General features: G+C 33.9%; 1 long non-coding RNA gene across 1 annotated transcript; it reads left to right on the top strand.

Annotated features, from left to right (window-relative positions):
- The first annotated feature begins 1,719 nt into the window (after positions 1–1,719).
- LOC110290949 lies at positions 1,720–8,739 on the top strand. The gene is made up of 4 exons (XR_002377519.2): positions 1,720–1,768; positions 2,639–2,725; positions 7,179–7,219; positions 8,597–8,739. It is a non-coding gene; the product is annotated as an uncharacterized LOC110290949 (long non-coding RNA).
- The last annotated feature ends 323 nt before the right edge of the window (positions 8,740–9,062 follow it).

The raw sequence follows: 9,062 nt of genomic DNA, 5'->3' as shown, positions 1-9,062 counted from the left end.
TCTATACATCTTAAGTTCGGTCTCAGTGTCTTCTTGGGTGCGCAGCTGACCCGAGGCTTGAGTAAGTGCCTCCCTTTGGGAGTTTTGGAGTCTTTCATTGGACTTTATATCTCTTGAGTTTTTCTTTCTTAAATTTCCTTTCTTCCTTTGCTTTTGAAACTACTGTCAGGTATGTCACTGCATATCTGCCTTCTTAATCCTCCTGGATAATTCCCTGTTGATTTTAGCAGCCCATGGGTATACCATGCAAGGGTATCTTACCTTCATCTGTTAAGATTTGTTTGTAGTAATTTAGGCCTTATATTTTAGACTTAGAAAACTAAATTCCAAGTGTGTCAGCTCACAACAATTGTGATACCAGAGATCTGCTGTGTTTTCTGAAAAGTGAGTTTAGAGAGACATTCTTTCTTGGACAGGAATACAAAAAGTTGTTAAGCTCTTAAATTCCACCTCCTATGTGACAGCACATTGGTGTAGGCTCCATGTTAGGACTGATAATCCCTTTGCCCAGGGGGCTTCCTACTGGCAAGCTAACTGTTTGCATTCATTCAGTAATAATCAGATTTTCTAACAATTACAGGCAGCTGAACAAAGAGAAGCTAAAAGCTTTGAATTTAATTTTGAAAATACCATGCAATTGAGTTATTTTTCTATCAAATTCCAAAGCAATCATAATTATGTTTGATCTTTATTCAGACTGAGTCCTTAAAAGCATGTGAATAGACAATATTTTTCCTGTGTTCATATGAAGAAGAAAAGTTTTCCACATCATGTTATGAACCATAAAATGTTATTCTCAGATAAAACTGCAATTCATTTTACTGAGTCAATGAATTTTAAACACAATTTTGTATCTGCTGATGCAAATACTGAGATTAAATATCAGTGAAATTGTTAGTACTCCACATTAATTATAGCCATTCTAATTAAATTATGTTGCAGAAATCATAAAACAGTACTCAATACAAAATCATTGACAGCACATATTGTAAGATCACTAATTAAATTTAGTCTAGAAAAATTATTATAACAGTAGAGCAATTATATTCTTTATCATGATGAAACAATTAAGTCATATTTAATAATATCTCCTTGAGATGAAATAACTATTTTAGAAAAAAGAAAACCAAGAAATGTACATACATTGGACTAATTTAGCAAATATTTTTATTTATTTATTTTTGTCGAAGTCATATTATAGATGATTTAGAAAGATAATGTTCATAGCTTATGTGCATGCACATAATATGTACTTGAAATTTTTATTTTCATTAGTTTTAATGAGGTAAAATAAGAGATTAATTTTGAGATTTAATTTGTTATTTTTAAAGGAGACACTCTCTTTTTTATCCTGGCCTGCCATAATTACAATTATGTTTTTACTCAAAGCAACATACTGAGTTTCACTGAATCAGCCTAGGGGAATAGTTTGAGGTTATGGCAGACATCTGCTTATTCAGAAAAACATACAGAGGATCAAAAATATTTAAAGTCATTTTGTCATTGGCATTTCCTGAGAAATAGATTCATGCAATAGATTCGTTATTGAGATGGATTTCTTTTAGGGTTTACACTCCAGGGGTGTATCTCATGTCTTTTGATGGAGGTCAGCATCTTACACTGTCAAGTAATAATGGGATTTTCACTGTGAAAACCTGAGAAAGTTAGTGAGATGATTAGGTAGAGAGGCTTTAACATAACTGTCCATACTCACTACAGTTCCATTGCTACAGGCACTGGTAGAACCTTTCACTCTTGAGCAACGTTGGTAAGTATTCCTGATTTGCTTAATATATTACATTTGTTTGTTTTTGGAGTGAGATGAGAGAAAATGAGACTACAGAGCCCTTGGCAGCATCCATCCTGTTTACTTGCCTGAATTTCATTTTAGAAACATCAAGAATATGTTTGTCCCTTGGGCCTTTCCCAAAATAATATAAATATAACATAAATGTGTAATTGTGTTTATGTCTGAGTGCACATTATATACTGATGTGCACTTATGTAAAAAGGACGTACAAGTATAGCTAAACATTCACACCCTTGACAGGAAAGAAAAAGCAGAGAAGGACAATGTTTTCCATGGTCAGAACAGCTGGAGTGACTTAAATAATGAAATGACAGATCATTTGGAGCCTATCTAGAAGAACTTATTAACTCTGATTGTTCATTTTGTGCTAAAACTTTTATTTTTTTTAAATGTTTTTAGTTTATAATATTAAAATACAATTACATCATTTTCTTCTTTCCTTTCCTTCTTCCAACTCCTCCCATATACCCTCCCTCATTCTCTTTATAACATATGACCTTTTTGCTTTAACTTTTGCATACACACACACACACACACACACACACACACGCACGCACACATACAAACACACACTTAAATATATAAATGTATCTTCTCAGTATGTACAATGGGATTTGTGTGTTTAGAATTTAAAGACTATTCATGTTGCCTTGCATAACAATTGACCAAATATCTCCTAGTAGTCTTCTGATAAAATATAAAGGAGGCCATGACTTTGGCATGTAAATTTGGGTTCGGGAGAAGAAAGAGAATCATTAAGTAAATCTTTAATATTTGTTGTTTCATTCTCAGATTGTGTTTAACAGTGTGTGACTTTGATCATTCTAGATCTGAAAAACAATGTATATCCAATTACAGAGCATTGAATTTGTTAACTAGCATCTAGAAGTCATTTTTCTACAGTAATGTCTCAAGGTATTTAACTAGATTTTTCTTAAATAATTTTACTTTACATTATTCTGCTGCTTGATCCTTCCTTCTTGCATACATTTAAAAATATTTCCAACAGCTCATGCAGAACATAACAAAGATGAAGGGTTCATGGAAAGACCTAAAGAAAACCTCCAATCTTCCAACCAAAGGAGAAAAATCAATTAGAGGAGATAGTAGAATATAGGTAACATAAAAGAGAGGAGTGTGTAAATGGAAAAGGGGATTGGGAGAAGATTTTTTGGTTATACAAATCTAAAGATATATGAATTAGCCTTATAGAAATCTATTAGTTTGTAAGCTAAAGTGTGTGTGTGTGTGTGTGTGTGTGTGTGTGTGTCTTTGAACAAAAGTGCCCTTCATGGTTGGACAAAACTGCTTCCAAAAGATATAGGATATTAGATAAAAATTTCAGGGCCAGACATGTGATAGGTACTTCTGATTGGTCACAGAAACTCCAGAGGCATACCCTCATAATGTAGGTATTGCTATTACAATTTGTTGACAACCATAAGTAATGGGTAAGAAATCACTTATTTTTGATTCAGGACATAGAGAAATCAACCCCAAAGTGATCAAGAAGTTCTTTCCCTGATGGCTATCTTACATAATATCATAGGCTGGAAGGAAAGAGAAGACATCAATAGTCTTATTCACCACTGGTGTCTATGTGACCTGCTGTAAGTCTCAGCTGATACAAGAGTGGTGCAATCCCTATGGGCTTAACTAACCACCTATTGATTGGATATGAAACAAGCTCCACAGGAGGGATTTCATTATTGGTATAGGAAACCTGATCATAAAAACTCATGACAAGAGAGATTACAGCCTGTAGATGGGACCCCATCATTGTTAGTCTGAATGTTAAGTAATCATGGTAGAAAAACTGCATACTACATTCAACTTTGGTCAGAAAAGGTTCGAAGCAGCTGCCGTCTCCTCCCCTCCCCTTCTGCCTCCCCCTAACCCCCTTCCTTTTCCTCTTCCTCCTCCATTGATGTTTATTGGTTTTAGAGACAGGGATTTTCTATACAGTTCTGATTGTCCTGAAATTCACAATGTAGATCAGGCTAGATTTAAACTCATGGATATCTGCCTGCCTCTGCATCCTGAGTTCTGGGATATAAGAATGTACCTACCACACATTGACAACTTCCTTTTTTTAAAAAATATTAGATATTTTCTTTATTTACATTTCAAATGTTATCCCCTTTCCTAGTTTCCCCTCCAAAATTCCCCTATCCCCTGCCCCCACCCTGCCCCCTGCTCCCCAGTCCACCCACATTTGTTTCCTGGCCCTGGCATTCTCCTATACTGGGGCATAGAACCTTCACAGGACCAAGAGCCTCTCCTACCATTGATGACTGACTCATCCTCTGCTACATATGAAGCTAGATCCAAGAGTCCCACCATGTGTTTTCTTTGATTGGTTATTTAGTCCCAGAGAGCTCTGGGGATGCTGGTTAGTTCATGTTGTACATTGACAACTTCTTTATGTCATTTTCTTTTATGAAACACCTCACTTTTTTTCAGAAAAGCTTCTTTCTGCAACAGGGAATAAGTTTTACAGAGACATATAACTAACAGGGAACTTTACTGAAGGGGAGGCATTAGAATGTAAGATGAAGTGGAAAGCTGTAAAATGATAATTTTGGACATGACAGGGCCGTTACATGCATCCCTTAATGGTAGCTGTGATTACTTGTATAAGGTTTGGAGATTATCAAGTCACTCAAAATTTCAGCATGATAGTTTAGAGGTTCTGAGGGTCTTATCCTGTTGGATGAACTATTGTTTGTTAATGACTGATGAGGGAGGAAGAACTTTAACTCCGTTAGTGTCATTGCCACTGGTTGGTGCCTGTGCTTCAGTATTTGGCCATACAGCTGGATATATAAACAGGACCAATTAGACTCAAGAGGTTATTAATAAGCATAAAACAAAAAGAAGACAGAAAATTGTGAGGGAAAATAACTAGGGCATTAGAAGGTCTTGAATACAAGTAGGACTGAGTGGATATAATGAAAATACATTGCACCAGTTAAAGTTTTCCAAGAATAAAACTGTTCTCCAAAGGAAAAATAGATAATACTCAAGATTAAACATTTCGATTAATGTATGATTTTTTGTTGATATTAATTGAAGTAATCATGTAGTATTTCAATAGATGCATATCAGGATGAACTGTTAAAATCAAGATCATTAGCTCAATTAAGTGTTTTGATGTGGAAACTTCAAGTTCTTTTTTTCTATTATATGGAATATATATGGCTTAGTGTAAACTACAGTCACCCTTCAACATCTGAAACAGCCACTTACACTTACATGTGTCCTTATTCTGCTTAGAAGAAACTGACACCAGTAAAGTCTAATAATAACGTGAAACAGTGTGCAAAATTTTCCATGCTAATGTAAATCAAAAGCAAGCTAGGACATTTAGTCCTAAAGGAAAAATGATAAAAACGTATCAGCAGATAATAATCACGGAATCAGTTAAACAAGTTAATGAGTTAATGCATTCATGTTTAACCAACATTGTCAGATCAAAGAGTCAGAGAGGTGCTAATACTAAAACACTGAGGAACTTCAACAGCACACTTTGATCAATGCAAAGACCAACCATACAAAAATCAAGAGTTATTAAAGTTAAACTATGCTATATATACATTTGTGTGTAGTACGCATTTACGGAAGATTTTGGTCAACATATGCAGACATTTTATTCTCTGTATGAAATGTATCAATCTAGCTCCAAAACTTATAATCTAGTTGATTGAAGCTTACTGTTCAACACTATTAAACATCATAAAATAGGCAATCCTTTAATAATGGAACTAATCTAATTATACAATTTATATAACATAAACACAAATGTTTGTGTGTCTGTAGGATAGACTGAGATAATTTTGATAAGGAATATCTCCAAATATAGATTCTATGTGCTGTGACAAAAGCAACAGGATTAAATATTGATAAAACAATTGGCTATAAATTATACTACATTATATAATATAAAATAAATATTAATAGTATGACTAACAACTAGAAAACTACCAAGGTAAAGTCAAACATGAATGATGAATAGAAAAATATAGTTCAAGGACCTATGGTCAGTATCACTCACTGGAATTTGTTAGTATCCATCACCTAGATTCACTCAAGTAATAAAACGTTAACATAAGTCCTAGGTGAAAATTATTAACATTTTCCTAAAATTGTGACATTAAATATTTTCTGAATGAATTATTTCTCTAAAACTTGACTGTCAAAATCCAAAACACGGGCTGGTGAGATGGCTCAGTGGGTAAGAGCACCCGACTGCTCTTCCGAAGGTCCAGAGTTCAAATCCCAGCAACCACATGGTGGCTCACAACCATCCGTAACGAGATCTGGCGCCCTCTTCTGGAGTGTCTGAAGACAGCTACAGTGTACTTACATATAATAAATAAATATTTGGAAAAAAACACACGCACACACACACACACACACACACACACACAAAATCCAAAACACAAATATGAGGATACTAAAAGGTGTTAACTTTATGAAATTCATAAATCATGAGGGCTTTTTCTTTCTTTTTTTTTAATTTTTATTAATTTATTTTATTATTTTTTTTAAGTTTTTGTAGACTGGGTTTCTCTGTGTATCTCTGGCTGTCCTGGAAATCACTCTGTAGAACATGCTGGCCTTGAACTCAAAAATCTACTTCCTGTTCCTCCCAAGTGCTGGGTTTGAATGCATGGGCCACTTTAGTTCAGCAACTCTACAACTATGAAACACCAAAATTTAAACCCTTAAATTAAAAAAAAAAAAAAAAAAACAAATACTCAAGAATAAAAACAAAAACAACAAGAAAAAAACCCTAAGAAATACATTAAAATACTAAAAAACAAAAAACAAAAACAAACCCTGAAACCTAAATAAAACCCTAAAATCCTAAAATGCACTAAGATCCTTAAAAATCCAAGAAAAAAAATAAACACTAAAAGTAAACTAGAACCCTGAAAACCAATAAAATACAAAAAAACAAAACAAAACAAACAAACAAACAAAAAATAACCCTCTAAAACACTCTTCTAAATACCCTAAAAAGCCGTTAACGAAAACACTAAAATTCTAAAAAGAAAAGTAAACAAAACATGAGGGCTTTTTCTTATTTAAAAATTAAATAAGGGAGTTTGTTGTTGGTGTTGTTGTTTTAATTGGGCTGTTCTGCCACAGAAAACAGGGTTAAATTTCACTCTACATACATCTCCCAGTTCTGTGATCTTGAACTTCTTTTTGTGCTTGGAGAATTTTGGGAAATTTGGGCTGTTCATGAGCTAATCAATTTAGCACACTTCTGTGGATATATCCTGAATGCACTGAGATAGATATAATTCTGTATATTACATCATATTCTTTTACAATCACCATTATTTTCTCCATTTTACAGGCAGGAAACTACCTTCAATATATGATCAATCTTGACACCAGGTTAGAAGAAGCTACTTGGGTAGTAGTGGGTTCTTGTGTTAGAATTTCTTGATTTCCAAAGCTTTGATGCCTTAGTAATCTTTGAAATATGAAATATTGAGGAAGAAAATCATAATCGAATTTTTCTAGTGATGATGGATCTCTGTCATGTGTACTTCCAAGCACTGTATGGAATGTTATAGAATATCCATGCCAAAACCAAACCAAACCAAACAAGCAAACAAAACAAAAATAAAGGAAATGTCAATATAGTTATTGGAAAAAAATCCATTCTCTTCTCTGAAGCACACACACATAACATTCATATTCAAATATACTCATAAAGCAGCAAGGTTTCTTGAAAATGTATTTTTACACACCTCTTGTCATTAGCCAAAATTTGTCTGGTAACACCTACTTCTGGAAATGTAGCTTGGTATCAAATCCATCATCACTGCAATTCTGGTATATGCAGACTACCTATTTTACCAAATTCAGACTCAGAAATCACACAGAGAGCTCATTTTGAAAAGTCAAGGTTGGACAATAAAACTGAAGGGAAATTTATGGTTGATCCATTAAATTTTAGTTTCTTGTTTTATTAGTTGCATACAGCTGCACGCATAAACCCTGGTTCATTCTTTAAGTGGAAATTGACTGTTAGACAAAAACTTCTCCAGTTGTAACAGAAGATAACACCATTTAAAGATGCTAAATGGAAGTGTGGAAGGATCCTGACATACTAATGAGGGATAGAATGGTTCAGTTTCTTTATTTAGGATGTTAAGCCACACATTGTTACAGAAATGCAAATAATTCTCTCAAGAGCTTCTTTTTAATATGTTCTTTTAAAGAGTTAGTTAAAAACCATTCCAAATCTTTATATTAGGTTTGATGGTTTGTTATTAGCATATATGTATATGTACACACATTTTTTGAAGAAAGATAACATAGAGAATTCACCATATATTGTCTGGGAAATACTATTTGTAATATAATCCATTTGACTGTGAAAGTCTCCTGGGAGAGTAAATGAATAAATAATGTGTGTCCTAGTTAGCTTCTCAGTTGCTTTGATAAGTATCAGGATGAAAAGCAACAAAAGAAATAAAGGTTAATTTTGCTCAGAGGTTGTAGTCTATCATCAAGGGAAGCCCAGGCAAGGACTCAAGGCAGGAGCTTGAAGGAGAAATCACAGAAGGGTGCTGCTTACTAACGTGTTCTCCACGGCCTGCACAGTTTGGTGTTTTATACACCTCAGGTTCTTCTTCTCAGGGATGACACTACTCACAGTGGGCTGCCTAATCCCATTTTCAACCAGTAATCATGAAAATGACCCCACAGACATGATCACAGGCCAATTTAATGGAGCTAATTGTTTGAAATTATTTTTCTCAGGTGTCTCTAATTTGGATTGAATTTGGAAACGTTGGCAAAGAGTAACCAGCACAATGATTGAAAGAAAATGTTTTATTATTGCTACATATTTCAAATAATGCAATACTGTATAATCACAATTGGTAAGGGCATATAATGAAATAACCATATGAATAAATAAAATATCATTATAAAATTAAACTATGCCTTAGTCTTCAATATTGGTAAATGCAGTCACTTGGAAAGTGGCCAAAGATGCTTGAGAATAAAATGAGACACCTGTATGTCATTAATTATTTTTAAAGAGGGTAAATAAATGTTTGTATGTGGTTTTTATATGTTAACATTTATAGGACTGGTGTGTAATATATCTTGGTGTGTAATAATTCCAAGATCAAAGGTCAGAACTGGTCACAGTGATAACATGAATGCCAAAATAAAGTGGTATTTTAAAGCTGAGGTTGTTTGATAAAGCCTCTATTGCATG

The sequence above is a fragment of the Mus caroli genome, chromosome 1 (assembly GCF_900094665.2).
Source record: "Mus caroli chromosome 1, CAROLI_EIJ_v1.1, whole genome shotgun sequence".
Classification (NCBI taxonomy): Eukaryota; Metazoa; Chordata; class Mammalia; order Rodentia; family Muridae; genus Mus; species Mus caroli.
This window is presented reverse-complemented; position numbering and strand designations above follow the sequence as displayed.